Source organism: Erpetoichthys calabaricus, chromosome 9 (genome assembly GCF_900747795.2).
Source record: "Erpetoichthys calabaricus chromosome 9, fErpCal1.3, whole genome shotgun sequence".
NCBI classification, from domain to species: Eukaryota; Metazoa; Chordata; class Cladistia; order Polypteriformes; family Polypteridae; genus Erpetoichthys; species Erpetoichthys calabaricus.
The window spans coordinates 89,836,582-89,857,290 of NC_041402.2; the positions used below are offsets into that span (position 1 = coordinate 89,836,582).

General features: G+C 40.0%; 1 protein-coding gene across 7 annotated transcripts in view; it reads left to right on the forward strand.

Moving 5' to 3' along the window:
• The window catches only part of chst6 (carbohydrate sulfotransferase 6), a 173,435-nt gene that overhangs the window by 64,125 nt on the left and 88,601 nt on the right, over positions 1-20,709 (forward strand). For 2 of the 7 annotated variants that reach the window (XR_007935856.1, XR_007935857.1), the window contains exons 2-3: positions 10,787-10,919; positions 11,047-11,093. The exons of 2 other annotated variants lie outside the window; for them this stretch is intronic. The gene's annotated coding sequence lies outside the window, so the exon portion shown is untranslated. Of the gene's footprint in view, positions 1-1,714; positions 1,890-10,786; positions 10,920-11,046; positions 11,094-20,709 lie in introns of those variants that run through there. 3 more of the 7 variants (XM_051932009.1, XM_051932010.1, XR_007935855.1) reach the window with 2 other exon arrangements.

Sequence of the window (20,709 nt, forward strand, 5' to 3'; positions counted from 1 at the left end):
TTGATTAGTTTATTTTTGGTGTGATTGGTCAGTTTGGCTTTCCTAATGCGATTGAAAGAGGAGCTGCGAGTGTGAGACATACGAGGAGTAGAAAGGGCATAGGAGGCATGCTGAGAGAGTCACCTTCACAGACAGGAAGTATAAAAAAGGCACCTTGAAAATAATGAGAGTCTGAGAATCAGGCTTTAAGGGAATGCCCTAAAGAGAGGAAGTTTTAGACACATGAGGATACCAAGAAGAGGTGTGCAAGGTACACATAGGGCAAGAGATAGCAAATATTTTTAAATTATTCTATTACCTGTCTTTGACAGGAAGCATGGCTAGTAAAGTATAAATACAGAATTGTACAAGACACTGTTGGCTTGGACCCACTTTCTGCCCTGCATTTTCAGGAGGTGCCTTTGACTTCTGCCAGCACTCTGGGACCTGTTTCTTGTCTTTAGTTTAGCTTCAGCATCAACTATATACAGTAAACCCAGGGGTTATGTGTGTATTTTTGGCTACAGTGACACCAAGCTGGAACTCCCTCTAGTATCTCTTGATGTTCCAGGAACACTAAACCTTCTGTAGCCCTTAAATGTCTGGGACTTTCAGGAAGCTTTTCATACCCATTGCCTATTGAAAGTAAACCAGTCATTCTCCTCTGAGTTAGTGTCTGTGCATTGCCCCCAACGGCTAGGTTGGAGAGTTTTTGCTTCCAACCAATTGACCTTGAGGTGAACTAGGTTTCCCAAGCTAAAGCCCCTGTGCTATACATTGTTGATAAAGAGTTCATGTGCTTTATTGTCAGTCCTTTGTGGCCTTATTGTTTTTTTGTCTCAGTTTAAAGAGGGGGACAGAAATCTCTGTCACCTATTGGATTACCTAAGCTCTAATGTCCTGAGAGATCATTTCATATTTCTACACGAGCCACCAGTTTCTTTTTCCTGCATTGGAATCCCTTACTATTCGTGTCCCCACATACCACACCTGACTCGGACTGCTGGTTTCTGCCAAATTCCATCATTCCCTATATTAGTATGTCTTAAATCGCCAAAACAATTTAAGGACACATATAACTTTACCAGCTGTTATTAAGGTTAATTAAAGGTGACTTTCTGAAAAAAAACCCTCCTTATTAGGTACCAAATTATGAATGAAAAGGAGTAAATATGATGCGTAGGGCCTAAGACCTATTGCCATCAATATCCTTTTTTAACAAACTATATTTTGAAACATTGATGGCTGACAGTGGGGATGAGTTGTTCTAAGACTGATTGACTTGCAGCACTTGGAAAAAGACTGAGGAAAGATTAAATATTTCCCAGTGGTAGGACCTAAGGAAAGCAGAGTACCAAAAGAAATAATTATTACTATCTTGATAGTCATTTGGTCAACTTTCATGCCTTGCAACTTCAAAGGATTTGATTCTGTTCACTATCAGTTTAGAGATTACATGTTCGCCAGTTGTTTATGTATTTTCTTCATCCAAAAGATGTGTGTGGTTAGCTCAACTTTATTGTTAATTAAAAATTGCAAAATAGCTGGCTAATACTTTTAAATATAGGATACCCAGTAAAAAAGGCACCTATGGCAGAAACGGTTTGAATAATAGTAAGATGTGTGTGCCTGAAGTAATAACATGTCACAGTGTTTGACAGATTTCGGTCTGCAGAAAGATTACTTTCTCCTTAGGATATATATTTTTGTGATGTTCACCCATCCCCCGCTGTAGCCCAGCTCTAGCTAATGAAGCGAGCGGAGTTTTTCTGCGCCCACAGCCACGTCTGAAAGCGCCTCATTGTGATCCGAGCCCCCGAAGCGCGCTCCCAGGCACATCAAGTGCGCGCTTCCGAAGTCGCAGGCGACGCCGCCGCCGCTGCTGCCACCAAGCAACGTACTTCAAAGAGGTAAGCGGGTATCATTTACTCAAAGAAAGAAAGAAAGCAAATTAGTGAATACTGCTTTTAATCATAGCATGATCTGACTGTATGAAAGGAAGAAACTTGCTCTGACACGATAACTTCCAGTGGCGATGCTCAAGTTAATTTGACCCTCGGGTCCTGCTAACACGAATGAAGGCTGAATAATGGATGACGAGCGCGAAGGCACTGGGAAACGACACTCGGAGCTAATTTCTACTAAAGAGGACTTTAATACACACGAGGCTTTAAGTCAGTTTGACGGAGACGTAACCGAAAAATGCACTAAGACGTTAGACTCTAAAAGAGAAGAAATACAGCACCGAGCCACAGGTGTGTCTTCATAACTGTGTCGAGTACCGCATAGATGTACGCGTTATTAATTTTTGAGGCGGACTGAACTGCCTCTTTAAACAGAACGGAGACGTGTATCGGTAAAAATACATAATCATACGATATTAGCTGTTCCCTTGTGATATTAGTTATAAATGCGTTAGAAAATGGATGGATAAGGTAGTCAAACAGTCCTTTAGATAGATAGATAGATAGATAGATAGATAGATACTTTATTAATCCCAAGGGGAAATTCACATACTCCAGCAGCAGCATATTGATAAAAAACAATATTAAATTAAAGAGTGAGAAAAATGCAGGTATAACAGACAATAACTTTGTATAATGTTAACATTTAAAGCCACCCCCCCCAGTGGAATTGGAAGAGTCGCATAGTGTGGGGGAGGAACGATCTCAGTTTGTCAGTGGAGCAGGACAGTGACAGCAGTACAGTACTAGACTAGTACTAGTACTAGTTTAGACGGATTGGGAGTAAAACTGAAGACTAAATCCTTTACTCTGTTGCAGATGTTATATATGAATATAGATTCTGTAGTAATGTTTACATATACAGTATTTCATTGTGATCTAGGTAATTAAAATCAAAATAATATATTTTAAACAAACAATAGCCTAATTAACTTTAAAATCATTTTAAGTATTTTTTTATCAAGTATAGTGGTATAAAGATGACGCCTAGATAAAATTGTATATTACATGAATAAATCATTTTATACTAATGTAATTACATATACAGTATTTCATTGTGATCTAGGTAATTAAATCAAAATAATATATTTTAAACAAACGATAGCCTAATTAACTTTAAAATCATTTTAAGTATATTTTTTATCAAGTATAGTGGTATAAAGATGACACCTAGATAAAATTGTATATTACATGAATAAATCATTTTATACTAATATAATTTTAGATTAGACTTTTTATTTTATGCTTTGCTTTGCATTTTAAAGTTAACAATCTAAAACATGACATACAGTTGAAATATCAATACAGTAGTATCTAATTTCACTTTTTTTTTTAAACATTCTTATTATGGAGAAGACATTTTGGCAAGTATTCCCTGAAATTTTTCTGAAAAAAGTCATTTTCACTCACTTCCTGGTAATTATGTATCACATCTGCACATCTTTTCTGAACACTCTTATGAGAAGTCCAGAACCCCTAATAGATAATGGTGTGTCCACAATCAGGACAATGAAACTACTCAGATAATGGATTTAATCCAAAATAATAAAACGGAAACACAACTGCTATAAAGGCCATTCAGGTGATCTTCTCGTTGTTTTAGCATGCATCATTTTCTCACGTATTTAGAAAATAAATGCTAATACAATGAAAGATGAAAGGGGACATTTTTGAATGCATTGTTTTATTGTCTTGTATCTGTACAGAACAGAAACCTCATAAATTAAGGAAATTAATGGAATCAATATTTCTTGTAAATGTACTATGGCTGGTTCAAATAGTCATTGTTTTGCAAGATATAATAACATAAATAAATAATAAATGGTAAAGATATAAAGGGGTGGCAGAGTGGTCTGCGGTGCTTTAGGAAGATAAATCCAAATCCTGACTCAGTCACTGTCCATGTGGAATTTAAATGTTTTTACCCTGTGACTGTTTGGGTTTTTCTTAGGTTAGTAGTTGACGCTGGTTTGTTCTTTTATGAATAACTGTAGGGGCACTTGAGTTTGCCTTGTGATGGACTGGCTTTCTGTCCAGGGTTAGTACTGCTTTGTGCCTCCCACTTTTGGGATAGGGTTGGTCTCCCCACATTTCATACATTTTTCAAACCTGTGTTTTCGATCATAGTGTTTCAGGCAGCCTGTGGAAATAACAGCATGCTTATATAAAATGATTTGTCATGTAAACAAAAGAGGTGGATTAGATTGTGCAAAAAGCAGGCCAAGTAGCATGCATCAGTAATACCTTTAATCTGTTACAACCATGGTTTCTGCAAACAACACAAAGCTGTTGAGTTTCTAATTTGTAATTGTGTTTTCTGAGTTATCAGAGGTTGCACTTGACATATGGTATAATCTACAAATGAAAAAAGTGATAAGATCTGGAACTTTCTCCAGAGATGTCCTTTTGTTGTACTTTAAAGCTACCAACAGAGAAACTATGAGACTTGAGTCAGTAGAACTTGAGGTGAAGGTCCACTGGTATTCACATTTCTATCTGCTGTCTAATTTACTGTTTTATCATACAGACTTTGCTTCCAGGGCCCTTGCTCAGATTCACAGCCGTGAGCACAAAACTCTGATTCCTGCTTCTTCTGAATCTTAGCACAAAATCCTGATTCCAATCTGTAAAATTTTATCTGACAAGTTCAGCAATATTATGTATCATTTCACTTGGATTCATTGTTGCTACTAGTCTTGTGACTAACATATGTCTCATAAGTGTCAGCTCCTTCAGTTGTATTACACCAGTATTTTAAAATGACCTACTTTAAGTCATCAGATCCACTACTCCATTAATGCTATTAAAAGTAAGACTTGAAGTTAGTTCACTTACCTCTGACATTTTTTTAAAACTCTTTCAATTTTGCTCTCAGTAATCACATCCCTCTTATGTAACTATATTTAGAAGTGTGTTAAGTTGATCATTCTTTTCTGTCCTTTCCTGTTTTACTTATTTAATTTAGATTGATACAGACTTAAAGAGTTCTATATTTGCTTTGGTGCTTTCTTCCCCTATGAAGCACTAAAAATGCAAAATCAGTAGAGGATATCCTCCTCACATTATGGAGACAAGTAGACCTTTCAATATTTAAGACACAAAACCACTCCTCATCCCCATCCAGCTTAATACTGTATCTATCCCAGGTCGCTAGACATAGTTTTATTTTATAAAATTATCTTTCTGTGTAAGCCTTTCATTTCATCGTATTGTGTCTAGTCTGTGGTCTTGTTTCAAATTGTCATTTTCTGACTGCTATCTGATCAGTGGACATCAGTGTAGAGCTTTCCTATATATCCCCAAAAATTTTAATTTATTTATAAGCAAGACTGCAGTGAAAGTTATCCAAATTTGAACAGACTGAAATTAGATAGAGAAGTTCACATGTATTATGCTTCATATGAAAAGAAAGTGTCTTAATGCATGTGACTAGCAACAGACTTCCAGGTGTCTTTGTATCATAACATTCCCTCACATGGCTAACTAAGAGGAAGAGAAATATGAACCGGTGACTGCCAAGAGCTTGCAGAAGATAAGATGTCAACAAACTGCGAGAATAAACACTTTTATTAAAGTCTGTTTACAGGGGGGTCATTCTGTTTGCATGGCAATTTAACTGTTATATGTTATGTAAATATATAGCTCATTGTTGAAAAAAATATTGTCCCTGAGGTATTTGGCTGAAGAAGTAACATGACGTTAATTATGGAAATTATGAAAGTTATACCAAGCGTTTACAAATTCTACAAGTGTAGTTTTAGATTTTAACAGTAAAATTCAAGAGTTTTATTCGTCACACACACACAGTTATACAGGTGTAACGTGCAGTGAAATGAAAATCCAGCATACTCCAAGGTTTATCACCATAGTTGTTATATTCTTAATGACCTGATGTTTGTATTGTTTAAGACTAACACTTTAGATACACTGATGAAAAGTTGAGGTGAAAGCAAGTGGGCAGTGAGAGTGACAAACACAAGGTGCCGTTGTTTAATTAGGCCAGTTGTATAGAAGTGTTGGTTAAGTAATTTTTAGTTATTCTTGTTAGAGTCATATTGAACCCAGCCACAGGGGATGCACAAACCAGTGTGTTTCTTCGTGCTGGTCCCAACCCAAATGGGGAGGGTTAAGTCAGGAAGGGCATCCGGTGTAAAACTTCACCAAATCAATATGCGGACAAGAATACAAATTTCCATACCGGATCGGTCGAGCCCCGGGTTAACAATGACTGCCACCAGTACTGTTAGCCAACAGGGTGCTGGTGGAAATTGGGTTACTGTTGGCTGAAGAAGAAGGAGAAGAAGAGGGGGGAGACGTGTCCGGAGGCAAGAGGAGAGGAGGAAGGTAAAGAGAGTGGAACTGAGGGTATGAACTTTGAATGTTGGCAGTATGACTGGTAAGGGGAGAGAGTTAGCCGATATGATGGAGAGAAGGAAGGTTGATATATTGTGCGTGGAAGAGACTAAATGGAGGGAGAGTAAGGCCAGGTGGATCAGAGGTGGATTCAAATTGTTCTATCATGGTGTGGATAGGAGGAGAAATGGAGTAGGGGTTTATTCTGAAGGAACAGTATGTCAAGAGTGTTTTTGGAAGTGAAAAGAGTGTCAGGCAGAGTAATAATTATGAAGCTGGAAATTGGAGGTGTGATGATGAATGTTGTTAGTGCATATGCACTGCAAGTTGGGTGTGCAATGGATGAGAAAGAAGGTTTTTGGAGTGAGTTGGATGAAGTGATGAACAGTGTTCCCAAAAGACAGAAAGTGGTGATTGGAGCAGATTTCAATGGGCATGTTGGTGAAGGGAACAGTGGAGATGAGGAGGTGATGGGTAGGTATGGTGTCAAGGAGAGGAATGAAGAAGGTCAGAGGATAGTGGATTTTGCCAAAAGGGATGGACATGGATGTGGTGAATACGTATTTTAAGAAGAGGGAGGAACATAGGGTGACGTACAAGAGTGGAGGAAAATGCACAAAGATAGATTACATACTATGCAGAAGAGTCAATCTGAAGGAGATTGAATAATATAAATACATTTTATTTATATAGCGCCTTTCCCATGCTCAAGGCACTTAACAGAGTTTAAGATAGAATGGCAGGGTATACAGTATATAGCATTGCACAAACCAGATAAATAAAGAAGATTAAGACAGTAAATTTAGAGAAAAAGCCTAAAAGACAACATAATTGATGGTCTAGCACACACACATAGGTTACACGAGCAACTTGACATAGAGGTAAACTGAAAGAAGGGTAATAAAGTCAAGTAGAGCTAAAAGCCTTCCTGAACAGATGAGTTTTGAGTTGTTTTTTAAAAGAATTCATGGAGTCAGCTGACCTGATTAATTTCGGTAGGTCATTCCAGAGTCTGGGCACTATATAGCGGAATGCCCTGTCACCCATGGAGTGTAGATTAGTGTGGGGCACAACAAGATTGCCAGAATCAGAGGACCTTAGTGGGCGGACAGGCACATAGTGATGGAGAAGGTCACTGATGTAGTTTTGCGCAAGGTCATTTAAGGCTTTGTAGGTTATTAGTAGGATTTTATATTCGATTCTGTAAGACACTGGGAGCCAGTGAAGGCGGAGCAGGATGGGTGTTACAGTATGTGCTCGCTGCTGCTGCTGGTTCGAGTAAGGACTCTTGCAGCCGAGTCTTGAATAAGCTGGTGCTGTGATATAAGATTAGAAGGGGCACTTGCCAGTAGGGAATTACAATAATCGATGCGGGATGTGATAAAAGGCATGGACAAGTTTCTCAGCGTTAGAAAAGGAGAGGAAAGAGTGAACATGGTATATGTTACGGAGGTGAAAGTAAGAAAGCTTCTTAATGTGGTTTATGTGGGTGGAATAAGAAAGGGAGGAATCAAAAATGACACCAAGATTCTTTGCAGTAGAGGCAGGTCTGATGAGATCACCCGCCAAGATGGACTGGGAAAGAGCTCATTTTATTAAGTTGCACTTCAGTCCCAATTTGCAGGAGGTCAGTTTTGTTGCAATTTAATTTTAAAGAGTTCTGCTCCATCCAGGTATTAATTTCACTGAGGCAGGTTGTGAGCCGAGAAAGCTCTGATGAAGTTCCACTTTTAACATTGAAATAAAGTTGAGTATCGTCTGCATAAAATGATAACCCAATCCAAAGCTACGAATAATATGGCCTAGGGGAAGCATATAAATATGAAGAGAAGAGAGCCGAGGACAGAGCCCTGAGGAACTCCTTGAAGACTGTAAAGTAGTGGCAGGGGAAAGTGTAGTTAAGTGTAGTGTAGTTAAGCAGCATAGGAGGGTGGTCTATTGGGTGACGTTGGAGATCAAGAAGAGGAAGAGAGTGAGGGCAGAGCCAAGGATCAAATGGTGGAAGTTGAAAAAGGAAGACTGCAGGGTTGAGTTTAGGTAGAAGGTGAGACAGGCACTGGGTGGCAATGAAGAGTTACCTGTCAGTTGGGAAACTACAGCAGATGTAGTAAGGGTGACAGCAAGAAGGGTGCCTGGCGTGACATCTGGACAGAGGAAGGAGGAAAAGGAAACCTTGTGGTGGAATGAGGAAATACAGGAGAGTATACAGAGGAAGAGGATGTCAAAGAAGAAGTGGGATAGTCAGAGAAATGCAGAAAGTAGACAAGAGTACAAGGAGATAAGGTGCAAGGTGAAGAGAGAGGTGGTGAAGGCTAAAGAAAAAGCGTATGATGAGTTGTATGAGAGGTTGGACACTAAAGAGGGAAAAAGGACCTGTACCGATTGGCTAGACAGAGGGACCGAGCTGGGAAAGATGTGCAGCAGGTTAGGGTAATAGAGGATAGAGATGGAAACGTACTCACAAGCGAGGAGAGTTTGTTGAGCAGATGGAAAGAGTACAGTACTTTGAAAGGCTTATGAATGAAGAGAACGAGAAAGAGAAGAGGTTGGATGATGTGGAGATAGTGAATCAGGAAGTGCAACGGATTACCAAGGAGGATGTAAGGACAGCTATGGAGAGGATGAAGAATGGAAAAAGCCGTTGGTCCAGATGACATACCTGTGGAAGCATGGAAGTGTTTTGGAGAGATGGCAGTGGAGTTTTTAACCAGATTGTTTAATGGAATCTTGGAAAGTGAGAGGATGCCTGAGGAGTGGAGAAGAAGTGTACTGGTGCCAATATTTAAGAATAAGGGGCATGTGCAGGACTGTAGTAACTACAGGGTGGATAAAATTGATGAGCCACAGCATGAACTTATGGGAAAGAGTAGTGGAAGCTAGGTTAAGAAGTGAGGTGATGGTTAGTGAGCAGCAGTATGGTTTCATGCCAAGAAAGAGCACCACATATGGGATTTTTGCTCTGAGGGTGTTGATGGAGAAGTATAGAGAAGGCCAGAAGGAGTTGCACTGCGTCTTTGTGGACCTGGAGAAAGTATATGACAGGGTGCCTCGAGAGGAGCTGTGGTATTATATGAGGGAGTGTTAGAGAAGTATGTAAGAGTTGTACAGGATATGTATGAGGGAAGTGTGACTGTGGTGAGGTCTGCGGTAGGAGCGATAGATGCATTCAAGGTGGAGTCATATTGACTTTAAAACTGGTGTGGCAGTCGGCTGGCGTCCATGCCCAGCCGGGACACCCCTGCACACTATATTCAGAGGGAGCAGCCCTGGGACAGTGCAAAACCTCCCCCTGGACGCTAGATGGCCGTCCCCCTGGGCTGGAGTAGTGCCTCGGTTTCCCACAGGGCTCCCTGGGAATTGGAGTTGGGGGCAGCCCTGTTGGGTCCCGCAGGTACCCGCCAGGGGGTGCTGTGTTTGGGACTCCTGAGCCCGTGTGGGCAACAGATTCATCACACCTGGAAGTGCAGCCGGAACTCGGTGATCAAACACCTGGAGCACTTCCAGGTGACCTATAAAAGGAGCCAGCAACCACCACTCAGGGGCCAGAGTTGGGTGGAGGAGGACAAGGTTGCTGGAGAGGTGTGGTGGTGCCAAGGAGAAGAAAAGTGCTTGTACTGGTGGTTATTAGTGCTTGGGACTGTGTATTGCCAGTGGGTCGCGGGGAAGACGTGCGCCCACGGGTGAAGAATAATAAAATATTTGTATTTTATACATGCCTCTTGTGTCAAGTCTGTGCCGGGTCGGGCGCAATATAGCGCCTTTCTGACACTGGCTTCCCTGTAAGTGAGTATTACGTGTATGCATGCATATGAACTTTGATGTAGAGATGCTGTGCCTAGGACTAGTTACTGCTTTTTGCCCAGTGCTGTTGCGATGGTTTCTGACATTGTGTCTCTGAAGTGGTTTAAAGGTAGTTTGATAATGGTAGATGGATATGATGCATCATTCAAGTTAAACACCCCTTAAAACATATCTGAACATCAGTCTAGTTTTTCTACATGTTTATTCACCATTTTTGTTCAGTTTGATATTTCCAGTATTTCACTTTTTTTTTTCTTTTTCTAAAGATGACCCTTGTTAGTTTATCATTATGATCTTAACATTTGATAGTTGATGGTTTACTACCAATTAAAGGGTCAATTATTCAAATATACATGTTTACAGATTGGTTTATTTGCACCAAGTACAGTCATGGTTTGCCAGCCAAACAGTCTGGAGAAAACATTTTTGGACTTGTTACCTCCAAACAGTATGATATACTGTACAATACTTTAATGAAAGTGAGTAAATACAGTACTGCAAAGATATTGTATCATGACCCGTACAATAAATAATAAGCAGTCTTTTTGTAATGCTGCACCACACGATTGAAATGCTGTACTGTTTGACAGATGTATCCTTATTTTTATTGTACATAATTTCAGCAATAATGAAAACCATGAGTAAATTTGTGCTGCTGCCATCTTTTGTTTCATTTTTGTTTTCTACAGCATTGCATATTTTGGACAACTGTGGGACAGGAGGTTGAATTAGAGCTTTGGAATTTAATAAAAATGAAATATTCCTTTCATGATACTGGCCATAACAATATAAAGGAAATATGTATAACCATCTTATAACCAGGTTGGATAAAATATTCAAACTGTACAGTTTTTTTAAATTAAGTACAGTGTATTGATCTTTTTATTTTGATTTCACTGTTGCTTGTAATTTACGTCCATACTTCCATTTTTCTAACTTGTGTTTCCAGTTCTGGTTCATAGGAACTAGTGGCAGTCCCAGCAGTATCAGGTACAATATAAGAACCTACAATAAACATAAAGTCTTGCGAATATTGGAACCAGTTAGGTGTTGCCAAGTAACCTAACCAATACATTTTTAAGATTTGGTAGGAAAGTGGAATACATAAAATTCGTGCAGCAATGGAAATGTTTGAACTAAATACAGACAGTGAGTAAACTGCAACTCTCATGCAGATTTCTGGAGAAGTGATTCACAGTAGTGCTATGCACTGTATCACCATGCCACCCCTTAGTGCTAATTTTTGATTCTCAAATACTTTACTGAGGGTTTCAATCTTTAATAAAAGTCAGAAAACTTTGCCAAATGTGCTGTTTTCCTGTTTTGGACATTTGTTTTAAGTGCTGAATTTAAAGCTGCCAAGGGGCTCACATTATTATTTGGTTCACTGCATTAAGAACTTGGAGTAGCTCGTGTGAGCATTTTGTCTTCTGTTACTATCTATGCCAAGTTAATAGGTGTTTGTGTCTTTATTTGTGGTTTTGTTTATTTGTTTGAATTCATCCTTCCTCGTTTTAGACTGATTGTTATAGGGAAATAGGTCAATAATTGCTTTTACCATCAGTTTGCTCTGATTCTTGAAACTGTGCTACATTTGTTAAAGAAAAAGTAGTTTTTGGTTGCTGGCTTTTTGAGTCTGGAAATTGGTTGGAGTAAATAATGGCATTTATTGAGTTTATTTCAGTTAAATGTAATTGCTTTGGCCATAAGAAAAGCTCCATGTATTCGTCATAATTTTAATGTGTAATGTTGTTTGTTCTATTACAGTTAATCATTGTGTCATTTTTGCCTTGAAAAATAAATTGACTCCATGGAAAAAAATATCATATTTGGAACTATTGACCTAGTTACTGAACATGTGACAATGCCTTACCTGTTGTGTGACCTCAGTTTCTGGCTCTTATCGAGTACAGTAGTCATAATTTTGCAAGCATTAAATGCACAATTTTAGTTGCAATGATGACATACAGGCATCAACTGTAGATACTTTAAAGTTTTATTAATGTGTCTTGCAGCACATGTAATCAAACATTTTTACTCTTTTACATGTTATACTCCTGAGTATTTGACAGTAATAGCAGTAAATTGAGTGTGTGTGTGTGTGAGTGTGTGTGTGTTTATGTTCTTGGTGCTCAGTGATGGAGTAGTACTGTATCCCAAGGCTAGTGTCTGCACTATACACTCTGTGACTACCCATTGCCCCTGAGAGAATTTGAAAAATGGACGGATAAACTCAACAAACACAGGTGGAACTTGTGTTTGAATTCAGTCACATGGAGCTTTCCAAAACACATACTTTTTCTTTTGTTATTAGATAGTCAAGTGTAATAGTGATCCACTTTATCCAATTTATATATTTTATACTTCTTTACATTTTTTTCTTCTTTATTCTATTCTACTGGCTTTAATGAAATTTTTTGAAATTTAGAATGTGTGGACCGAAAGGTACATTACAGAGCTCATTCCAAACCCAAAGAAACCCAGTATGGACATAAGTGATTCAAACAAAGATCTTTTATTACCAAAGTAATAAGTACAGGGAGAGCAGGTAAGAATGAGCAAAAAGTTACAACAAAAGACAGAAAACAGTAAACCTCCTGGCCTACCGGGCCTGCATGAACACTCCCTTCCCTTTCTAATACCTGCGTTCTTTTCTCATTCTGACTAACAGTAATTGCAACTTCTTTTAAGACTGGTTCCAGGAGTATTTAATACCACTTGAAGTACAACATAATTTAATTCTATATAACTTATTACAACTGTGAAAAGATTCTCAGGTAAAATATGAGTACAGATTATACAAATTCCAAAATACAGAATTATTACATATACAATATAGATTTGAATATATTACAGAAAAGAAAGTAGGAACTGATTAACATAAATGGAATCTATTAATTAATTGATGAACAAAGGGAGAGATTAAAACTGTAAAACAGAAAGTCAAAGACAAAGTTGTACACTGTTCGTGTCCTGAAGACCTTGGCCAACTAGCTGCCTATGTCTGGTGAGAGAATCTTTCCATCTGATGATTCTGATGCTCTTTTATCTGAGATTACTTTTCCATAGGCAGGTGAACAGCTTGGCAGTAAAAAGTGGCAGCAAGTGCCATATTCAGATACCAAGAAGACAAACTGAAAAAGGGGTTAGTAGTAGCTTATAAATATTGCATTATATATATTTCTGCATAAATGACTAACAAAGTAGAGGTGCAGTATCTACAACTAATTAGCAGCTGCAGATAGATAGAACTTAAATTTGTCTCCAAGGTGAAATTTACCTTTTTACAGAAGCTCTTTAAAAAAGCCAAAAATACATACATAAATAGGTAGATCAGTAAGTAAATATAAATAATGCTAAGATTTGCATGGGGTGTGAGGAAGATGGACAGGATTAGAAATGAGTACATTAGAGGGTCAACTCAGGTTGGACGGTTAGGAGACAAAGACAGAGAGGCGAGATTGTGTTGGTTTGGACATATGCAGAGGAGAGATGCTTCGTATATTGGGAGAAGGATGTTAAGGATAGAGCTGCCAGGCAAGAGGAAAAGAGGAACACCTAAGGGAAGGTTTATGGATGTGGTGAGAGAGGACATGCAGGTGATGGGTGTAACAGAGCAAGATGCAGAGGACAGGAAGATATGGAAAAAGATGATCCACTGTGGCAACCCCTAACAGGAGCAGTCAGAAGATAGATAGATAGATAGATAGATAGATAGATAGATACTTTATTAATCCCGATGGGAAATTCACAATGTAGAAAAGAAGAAGTAAGTAAGTAAATTTATACACACACACTTTGGTCTGAAAACACAGGGGAATGACTATAAAGCTAGAAAATTCTATAGAAAGAAAAGTTCTGACTTAGCTATCAAAGTCCCAGTAAGGCATTATGCAGATATATTGCTGTTGGTATAAAGGAGCCGTATTAGCGCTTCTTGACGCACTCTGCAGAATAATTTGTTGGCTGAAAGTACTCTATGTGTCAGAGAGAGGATGTGCAGCATTACTCATAATGGCACTCAGTTTTGTTTTAATTCTCTCCTTTACTACTACCTTCAGAGGGTCTAGAGTGCATTGCATAATTAATAAGCTTGTTGCTAAAGAAGTGAGCCTTCAGCCTAGACTTAAAAGCAGAGACGGAAGGGGCATCTCTTATTAGTAGGTAAATCATACCACAGCTTTGGGATCCTGTAACTAAAAGCTCAAAATCCAACTGTTATTTTATTAATCCTCGGAATCTTAAGTATGTCGGCATCTTGAGATCTTAGTGTACTCTTTGGTTTTTAAGTAATGGCAGTCCAGATAATAAGAAGGGCATTGGTCATTTAAGACTAGTGTATAAGATAAAATGAGGATTTTGCAATCAGCCCTAAGCTTAACTGGAGCCAGTGTAAGGACATAAGAAATGGAGTTGTGTTTTCATATTTTCTGGTTCTTGTAATAATTTTTGCAGCAGCATTGTAAAATAAATGAAATCTGCAAAAGGATCAATTTGAACAGCCAGTAAAAACACATTGCACTAGTCAGTCCTACTAGAAATAAATACATGGATTCATTTCTCAGTATCCTGCATATTTAGAAAATGTCTTGTTTTTTCACCTTAAATGTTGAAAAATTATGTTTTGGATAGTTTTGTAATGTGTGTTTTAAATGACATGCTAGTGTCAAAGATACACGTACATTGCGTTCTGATTTGGTTAAACTAAAGGTGATCCCAACTAAATTAAAAAGTGACAGAATCTTGTTGTGGTCAATAAATAGCATTTCTGTGTTTTTTTTTTTTGTATTCAGAGAGCAGTAGTGTTCAACCATCCACTCCTTTAACTTGCTTATTCAAGTACTGCTGGGCCATTGCTGCTCAAATAAACCCTCTGAGGTTGTTTATCCAGAGCTTCCCCTGGAAGCCCCCAGTATTCCTGCCAAATATTTGGCCTGTATCATAATGAAAGGGTCAGTAATCATGCAAGGTGCCTTAATACAGGAAGCTGCACCCAGTAATGTAAGTGGGTAGTGTGTAGTCCCTTTTATCATTCCCCATTAACCCTCCCATATTATTATATTGCCTTGAACAGGTATTCCCAGGACTTTATCCTCCTTTGGCCACCCTACTTTTACTACATTTAATTTGGCTTCTCTTGATAATTACATCAATTAATAATTACTTGTGGGAGGAAAACTAGAGAAAAACCTACATAGACACGGGAAGAATATGCAATCTACATAGAGGCATTTTCTAGGCCGGAATTCAGATTTACTGTTTTGAAGCTCTGAGCAGTTGTACCAAATCAGTAATATCTCTTAAATACATCTGCATACATTTAAAAAAAAAAACACCCATTGGATGTGTTTGTGGTGTGGTGTTGCCTCACAGCAGTGTCTTCTTTAAACTGTGGATACAAAATTTGGTTTAGTGCGTGTATTTTGCAAATGAACTCTGAAAAATAGGTTCTTCTATCTTGAGCCTAATGGTAGCCCAAAACATCCCTACACACACCCCCAAACAAGCAGTAAAGAACAAAACACACAGGCTTTAGTGAAAAGAAGCATTTAGCCTAGCTTTTAGTAGTGGTTTTAAGTTCTTTAAACAAAGTATAAAAACATTTTTTATATAGTACATTTTCAAGCTTTAAATTTAAAGCAAAAATTACAAATAAAATATATAACAAAAATGATTAACAATAATACAGTCAGAGGAAAAAGTTTGGTAACCCCTCTTAATTCTTTGGATTTTTGTTTATCATTGGCTGAGCTTTCAAAGTAGTAACTTCCTTTTAATATATGACATGCCTTATGGAAACAGTAGTATTTCAGCAGTGACATTAAATTTATTGAATTAACAGAAAATATGCAATATTCATCATAACAAAATTAGACAGGTGCATAAATTTGGGCACCCCAACAGAGATATTACATCAATACTTAGTTGAGCCTCCTTTTGCAAATATAACCGCCTCTAGACGCCTCCTATAGCCTTTGATGGGTGTCTGGATTCTGGATGGAGGTATTTTGACCATTCTTCCATATAAAATCTCTCCAGTTCAATTAAATTTGATGGCTGCCGAGCATGGACAGCCTGCTTCAAATCATCCCATAGATTTTCGATAATATTCAAGTCAGGGGACGGTGACGGCCATTCCAGAACATTGTACTTCTCCCTCTGCATGAATGCCTTTGTAGATTTCAAACTGTGTTTTGGGTCATTGTCTTGTTGGAATATCCAACCCCTGCGTAACTTCAACTTTGTGACTTATGCTTGAACATTATCCTGAAGAATTTGTTGATATTGGGTTGAATTCATCTGACCCTTGACTTTAACAAGGGCCCCAGTCCCTGAACTAGCCACACAGCCCCACAACATGATGGAACCTCCACCAAATTTGACAGTAGGTAGCAGGTGTTTTTCTTGGAATGTGGTGTTCTTCTTCCGCCATGCAAAGCGCTTTTTGTTATGACCAAATAACTCAATTTTTGTCTCATCAGTCCAAAACAACTTTGTGACTGATGCTTGAACATTAACCTAAAGAATTTGTTGATATTGGGTTGAATTCATCCGACCCTTGACTTTAACAAGGGTCCCAGTCCCTGAACTAGCCACACAGCCCCACAGCATGATGGAACCTCCACCAAATTTGACAGTAGGTAGCAGGTGTTTTTCTTGGAATGTGGTGTTCTTCTTCCGCCATGCAAAGCGCTTTTTGTTGTGACCAGATAACTCAATTTTTGTCCCATCAGTCCAAAACACTTTGTTCCAGAATTAATCTGGCTTGTCTAAATGAGCATTTACATACAACAAGTGACTCTATTTGTGGCGTGAGTGCAGAAAGGGCTTCTTTCTCATCACCCTGCCATATAGATGTCGTTTGTGCAAATTACATTGAATTATAGAACAATGTACAGATACACCATCTGCAGCAAGATGTTCTTGCAGGTCTTTGGAGGTGATCTGTGGGTTGTCTGTAACCATTCTCACAATCCTGCGCATATGCCGCTCCTGTATTTTTTTTGGTCTGCCAGACCTGGGTTTAACAGCACCTGTGCCTGTAGCCTTCCATTTCCTGATTACATTTGCTTACAGTTGAAACCTCTGAGATAGCTTTTTGTAGCCTTCCCCTAAACCATGATACTGAACAATCTTTGTTTTCAGATCTTTTGAGAGTTGCTTTGAGGATCCCATGCTGTCACTCTTCAGAGGAATATCAAAGGGAAGCACAACTTGCAATTGACCACCTTAAATACCTTTTCTCATGATTGGATACACCTGTCTATGAAGTTCAAGGCTTAGCGAGCTAATCCAACCAATTTGGTGTTGCAAGTAATCAGTATTGAGCAGTTACATGCATTCAAATCAGCAAAATTGCAAAATTGTGCACAGTGTTTTTCATATTTGATTTAATTCCATACATCTAAATACTGCTTCACTAAAAATCTTTGTTTGGAAAACAACCCAGTACTCCGATGTTCCTAGGAAATGAAAGACATACCACTGTTATCTTTTTTTGTTGAAAGTAGAGTAAATTATTATGCAGGCTGAGAGGGGTTCCCAAAGTTTTTCATATGACTGTAAATAAATACACAATAAACAAATAAGTAAAATAAATCGTAGCATCCTTAAGTATGAATTAAACTGCTATTAACTAAACTTATTTTTAAGTCTCTAATGGTTATAACTGTAATTCCGATACTATGGTCTGATTGTTAGAGAGGAAAAGGAAAACTTTAGGTGACGAGATGCTGGATAAAATAAACCTCCAGGGGTTCATATGCTGAAAGGCCACCCAGCTTCCACAGGGCATTCTGTAAAATATGTAAAAAAATAGATAAAAAATAAATAAATAAACAAATGAAATTAATATATGTTAAAAAATATAGAGGCATCACACCAACATTTTCATACAGGGGTCTCTTCTACAGCAGGAACAACCCTTTTTATTTTTCAGAGTTTTCCTTGGCTCTACAGTTGTGTGCCCAAGTGGCTTAGGTTGGAGAGGAGGCTGAAAGGCTGGATAGTGTGTTGACATACCAAAAGTACTCCTGCATTGAATAATGAAGACACATTTGAATGCAGCATAAACATATAGTCCGTTCCTTCTATTATCTTATTCAAATATTATTTAAAACATCTGCCCAGCAAATAATACAACTTCAATATACACTGCTAGAAGGGATCCTACTCAGTTGGGCCCTTGATCTTAACCGGAAAATTGCTATGTGGTACTGTACAATTATTGACCCTGCGCTCTCATCCCCAAAGGTCATGCAAAAAGACAATATTGCCTCAGGGATTAATACAGTGTACCAAATACCAAAATCTTACTCATACTCACTCTAAACAGACATCATAGCAATTTCTAGGCCAGAGGCAATAATACCATTTTCCTGATTTCACACTGGATGTTTTAAATTACTTTTATTTTGAAGTTAAATCTTTATTGTATATTTTAATCTTATTTGTGAATTTTCACATTCAGTAGACTAAATGCTCCTCCTTGAGCCGCCATCTGATTGTGGTGGAAGGGTTTGCGTGTCCCAATGATCCTAGGAGCTCTGTTGTCGGGGGCTTTATGCCCCTGGTAGGGTCACCCAAGGCAAACTGGTCCTAGGTGAGGGATGAGACAGTCCGATCCTTGGCTACAGAAGCTGGCTCTTGGGACGTGGAATGTCACCTCTCTGAAGGGGAAGGAGCCTGAGCTAGTGCACGAGGTTGAGAAGTTCCGGCTATATAGTCGATATAGTCAGGCTCACCTTGATGCACAGCGTGGACTCTGGAACCAATCTCCTTGAGAGGAGGCTCTACTACTCTGGAGTTGCCCCCGGTGAGGGATGCCGAGCAGGTGTGGGCATACTTATTCCCCCCTGACTTGGAGCCTGTTCATTGGGGTTCACCCCAGTAGATGAGAGGGTAGCCTCCCTCCACCTTCGGGTGGGGGGATAGGTCCTAACTGTTGTTTGCGCGTATGTGCTGAACAACAGTCTGGAGTACCCTCCCTTTTTGGAGTCCCTGGAGGGGGTGCTAGAGGGCACACCTTCTGGAGACTCACTCATTCTGCTGGGAGACTTCAATGCTCACGTGGGCAATGACAGTGAGACCTGGAAGGGCGTGATTGGGAGGAATGGCCCCCCTGATCTGAAGCTGAGTGGTGTTTTGTTATTGGACTTCTGTGCTCGTCATGGATTATCCATAATGAATACCATGTTCAAGCATAGGGGTGTCCATATGTGCACCTGGCAACAGGACACCCTAGGCCCGTGTCGTCAGACTTGCAGTCCACATGTCTTGGACACTCGGGTGAAGAGAGGGGCAGAGCAGTCAACTGATCACCACCTGGAGGTGAGTTGGCTTTGATGGTGGGGGAGGATGCCGGTCAGGCCTGGTAGGCCCAAACGTATTGTGAGGGTCTGCTGGGAACGTCTGGCAGAGTCCCCTGTCAGAAGTAACTTCAACTCCCACCTCTGGCAGAACTTTGACCACGTCCCGAGGGAGGTGGGGGACATCGAGTCCGAATGGGCCATGTTCCGTGCCTCTCTTGTTGAGGTGGCTGACCGGAGCTGAGGCCGTAAGGTGGTCAGTGCCTGTCGTGGCGGCAATCTCCGAACCCATTGTTGGACACCGGTGGTGAGGGATGCCATGAGGCTGAAGAAGGAGTCCTACAGGACCTTTTTGTTAAGGCCAAGTGGAATACGGCTTTGGTGGTTGCTGAGGCAAAAACTCGGGCATGGGAGTAGTTTGGGGAGGACATGGAGAACGACTTCCGGACAGCTTCGAGGAGATTCTGGTCCACCATCCGGCGTCTCAGGAGGGGGAAACAGTGCAGTGTCAACACTGTATATAGTGGGGATGGTGCGCTGCTGACCTCAACTCGGGACATTGTGGGTCGGTGGGGGGAGTACTTCGAAGACCTCCTCAATCCCACTAACATGCCTTCCAATGAGGAAGCAGAGCCTGGGTATTCGGAGGTGGGCTATCCCAACTCTGGGACTGAGGTCACCGAGGTGGTCAAAAAACTCCTTGGTGGCAGGTCCCCGGGGGTGGATGAGATACGCCCGGAGTTCCTCAAGGCTCTGGATGTTGTAGGACTGTCTTGGTTGACACGCCTCTGCAACATCACATGGACATCAGGGACAATGCCTCTGGATTGGCAGACTGGGGTGGTGTTCCCCCTCTTTAAGAAAGGGGGCCGGAGGGTGTGTTCCAACTACAGAGGGATCACACTCCTCAGCCTCCCTGGAAAAGTTTATTCAGAGGTCCTGGAGAGGAGGGTCCGTCGGATAGTCGAACCTCGGATTCAGGAGGAACAGTGTGGTTTTCGTCCTAATTGTGGAACAGTGGACCAGCCCTACACCCTTGGCAGGGTCCTGGAGGGCGCATGGGAGTTTGCCCAACCAGTCTACATGTGTTTTGTGGACTTGGAAAAGGCATTCGACCGTGTCCCTCGGGGAATCCTGTGAGGGGTGCTCGGGGAGTATGGGGTGACAGACCCCCTGATAAGGGCTGTTCGGTCCCTGTACAACCGGTGTCTGAGCTTGGTCCACACTGCCGGCAGTAAGTCAAACCTGTTTCCGTTGAGAGTTGGACTCCGTCAGGGCTGCCCTTTGTCACAGATTCTGTTTAT